Below are 3,921 nucleotides of genomic sequence, written 5' to 3'. Positions count from 1 at the left end.
AACACCACAAGTGCTAGAAACGTGCCGTTTTCAAGTCGATTCCAAATTTTGTGTAGAGTGTCCAGTTCTAATTGAATATTTAAAAAGATGTCCGTTATTTTTTTTATTATATGTTTTACGTGTACACTGGAAGCGTTGAAATTTTTAAAAAAGTAAAGCATTATTCCAACACCATATAGTTGTATACAGTTGTTGTATATCTCTCCGTCGTTTGTTTCATGGCCAAATGATAATGAAAAACGATTGATAACCATGTCTCAAGTCTAAAATTAATCTTTATTGTTTTGGAGCGTTTTGCCCAGTGAACACCAGATATCACTGACATTATAATTATAAATGTAATGTATTTGTTTATTAGAAGAAAGAAAACACTGATCATACATGAATTAGAAACTTCAACCGGAAGTAGTCTCACTCTTGCAAGCGGTGCGGGGTATTGCAAAAAAAAAAAAAAAAAAAAATCGAAAAAATCTCTCTTTTATGGAACCCCTTGCCGATTTTTATCAAGTCATCTTTCACTTGTGTCTATAAAGGGACATGTACATATGTTGTGAGCAATGACAAGGAGATTCATGCTGATATGTGAATGATGCGCTGTGTAGAGAACGCAGGTTCAGCTATTTAAGTATTAAATTGTAAGATATACATTTAAACCATGTTTATACTTAACTGGACTATATTGTGTAATGTCCTTTCAAATGTTGATAAATGCTCTTTCATTATATTACGCTTGTACATTACAATTACTTCATTAGGATCACGCTAGCGGTGCTCACAAGATTATAATGTTAGTATATCTCTCCGTTCATTACTGCACATGATAAAACTTCAACTAAAGTACGGTGAGCAAATCGTCAACTAGAAAAAAACCTTTTATTTCCGGATAGGTTGCTCCCTAAATATATTTTTTAGCCTCTCCGTTCTCTCTCTCTTTTTTGAATCTCTCACAAAAAAGGGCAAAATTACACTTTTTCATTTTAAAACATATTGAAAAGGCTGTGGAATTAATTAGGTAATAAGTAACTATCAGCAGGTAACAAAAAATGAAATATTTGAAAACATTACTAAAAATATATGAGGGCTCAAATCTATCCCCGACAGGATTTATAATTAGTCTCAGCATCGGATTCCAACTCATTTTATTTGCATTTTCTTACTTTTAAACATTATTTCATTTAAAACTAGTTTTTTTTTTTTCACTTTTATAGTTCTATACTTCTGGTCACCTTTCGTAAATGGAAGTATGTTACATCTTAGTCAAAATCACGGAAACACTGTACTGTACTGATGACAGCTCCTTAATCCACGAAACAAAGTAAAAACAGGTTACATTTGTTCTTCATAAGACTTTCAGCCCCTTGCACTGTCGTCTGCGGAGTGGGGAGGCCTAGAAGGGAAAACAGTGCAGCCACCACTTCCAATATTGCAAACGTCGTAATGACTTTGCTCAGTAATTAGACATATTCCAATATAATCACATAGTTTAGAAAATAATAATATAAATTAGGAAATTTTAGCGATTCGAAATGTTTTTTGTACCCAATGTACGTAAATACGAGACATTTTGGCGCCCCGGGAGAAGTTTTCGGGACACCGGGAATGGTAGTGAAAGAACGGGACAATCCTGTTTTACGGGACGGTTGGTTGGTCACCCTAAACTAAAGCGAATTTTTGAATTTTGGCTTTTGCAATAGATAGCCACAGCTATTATGTGTATGATCTCTGCCGAATTCGTTAAAGGGATCAATCCGTTGAACATTTTTACGGGTAAACGGTGACTTTAATGGTGTGTGTCCATATCCCATACATTTAATACTGACCGCTTCAATTACTACGAGTATGAATATTTCATTCATAAGTTTGCGTGATCCTATTTACTGTCTTTAGTAGAGTTGATGTACAGTCAGCGGCAAAAGTTCTTTCCGTTTGGTAAAAATTCAATTTGGGTATATCGGTGGTATGGCTCGAACGTACAGAAAATCAGATTCTTTTTTTTTTTTAATTTTGCTGAAAACTGTACTCAAATTGTCTTTCCATTCTGAAGTTATTTACAAAACTAATTTCATTAAACGGAAAGAACTTTTGTCGCTGACTGTACTTTATGGTTTAATACAATGAAGCATTTTACACTAAAATCATGTTTGAAATCTAAGACTTGGATGAAGTAGTATTTCTCGCGGAGCTCGTTGGCAATACTTTGTTACAATATTTTCCAGAGAATGTTTAGAATTGACTTATAAACCAGTATAACAAACTAACTGCGAACCTAATATTATTTTATTGTGTAACAAAATCTACATGTGTTATCTTATTTTATACAAATCTGCATATAGTCGCAATCTGTATTTGACTGAGGTCTTCAATGCTGATAGAGCAACTTTATGTGACGAAATGATTTCCTTACATGCATTTTATAAGAGTTCAAGATATACAAGTATTCCTCCTGGAGTAAATTTAAGTTCCACATTAGATTTACTCGGTGCGGAAGTAATTCTAGTCAAGTATCTCCCCAGCCATCTTGCGAAGAAAATCCTGCTTTCTATTCTCTTCTATTTACTTGATGTCCTCAATATTGGTCTAGTGGTTAGCTCGCGCACCTTTGGTGCTCGTGATTACGGGATCGATTCCCCGAAGTCAGAGAACATCCAACTCATTACAGCAGTTCGGATTCCACCTTACACTGTGGGTCCACTTCTTATAATACTGTATATTAGGGTGGAGTGAAAAGAGGGCAAAAAATTTTTTTTCGAAATTCGATTTTGGATAGGGGGCAAAAGTTGCATCATATTATAGTACTTTACCATGGAAAATTTCAATTCTCTAAAATAATTTTTAGCCGGGGCGCAATGGGCCTTAAGTTTGCCAGATTATGCAAATAAATGAAAAGAGGCCAATTTTTTAAAAATCTAAATTCGAATTTGGATATGGGGCAAAAGTTGCATCATATTATAGTACTTTACCATGGAAAATGTTAATTCTCTAAAATATTCTTAGCCGGGGGTCAATGGGCCTTAAGTTTCGTAGATTTTGTAAACAAATACACGTTTGTTCTGTATTTGTGTAATTATTAGATAGCTCTTCGCTTGAAGTAGACTGTAATTTGAGGGTGTTAAGATTCGTTGTCGTGACGAGTTGAATTTCTAAAGCTACCGAAGTTCATATTCTATGTAACAGGCTACATCAAGCCAGAATTCACCACTAAGAGGTGGCTGCCGTCAAGTTCAATCCCACCCACCCGCCAACATTAGATTGAATGTTTCATAAGTTTCGTTCACGTCTTCCTGCAAAATACTGCGACTTTGTCTCAAAATTAGGCATGTATTTTCTCGAGTCAATTTTGGAACGAATAAAGCCAATCGCTCTCTCGTGCCCCAGATACTGAAAGAAGCTTCACTAATTATTTCCACTACTCTTTCCACTACTTGCGTATGATATTTCAACTCAGGGATATCAATACATGTATTTTCTGAAGCGTAAATTTCTTGCAATTTTTCATCTGTCTCATGAGTCAGTATTAGCGTTCTGTTACGTTACACTCATTAAAGTTTATCATTTCTGTGTAATTATTAGTCTCGAAGTTTAATACTGGCACTTCGAAGGAACGAATTTCAGAAGGTTTACACTGCTTTCTGGATTGGAATATTTTATCAGCAGCAAGGATTCGTGTAGTTGATCTGTCGACATCAATCATAGCAATGAGAATGTTTTGAGGATTCGCATAGAATGCATTTCTGGAAATTACTTTATTGACTAGAGTCTTATATAGCTCTTGCAAACATCGCGAAAGTTTTATGGTCAGGAACAAATGTTTAGCTCCGTATTTGACAAGAGGTTTCAGTTTGATGTTGAACCACACTGGTGCATATACTTTTACTACGAACTTTGATAGAGTTTTGAGCTCCTCTGAAGGATTTGGCATTG

The sequence above is a fragment of the Thermobia domestica genome, chromosome 1, assembly GCF_964235325.1.
Source record: "Thermobia domestica chromosome 1, izTheDome1.hap1.1, whole genome shotgun sequence".
Taxonomy (NCBI): Eukaryota; Metazoa; Arthropoda; class Insecta; order Zygentoma; family Lepismatidae; genus Thermobia; species Thermobia domestica.
The sequence above is the reverse complement of the archived record's forward strand: the minus strand, read 5'-3'. Positions refer to the sequence as shown.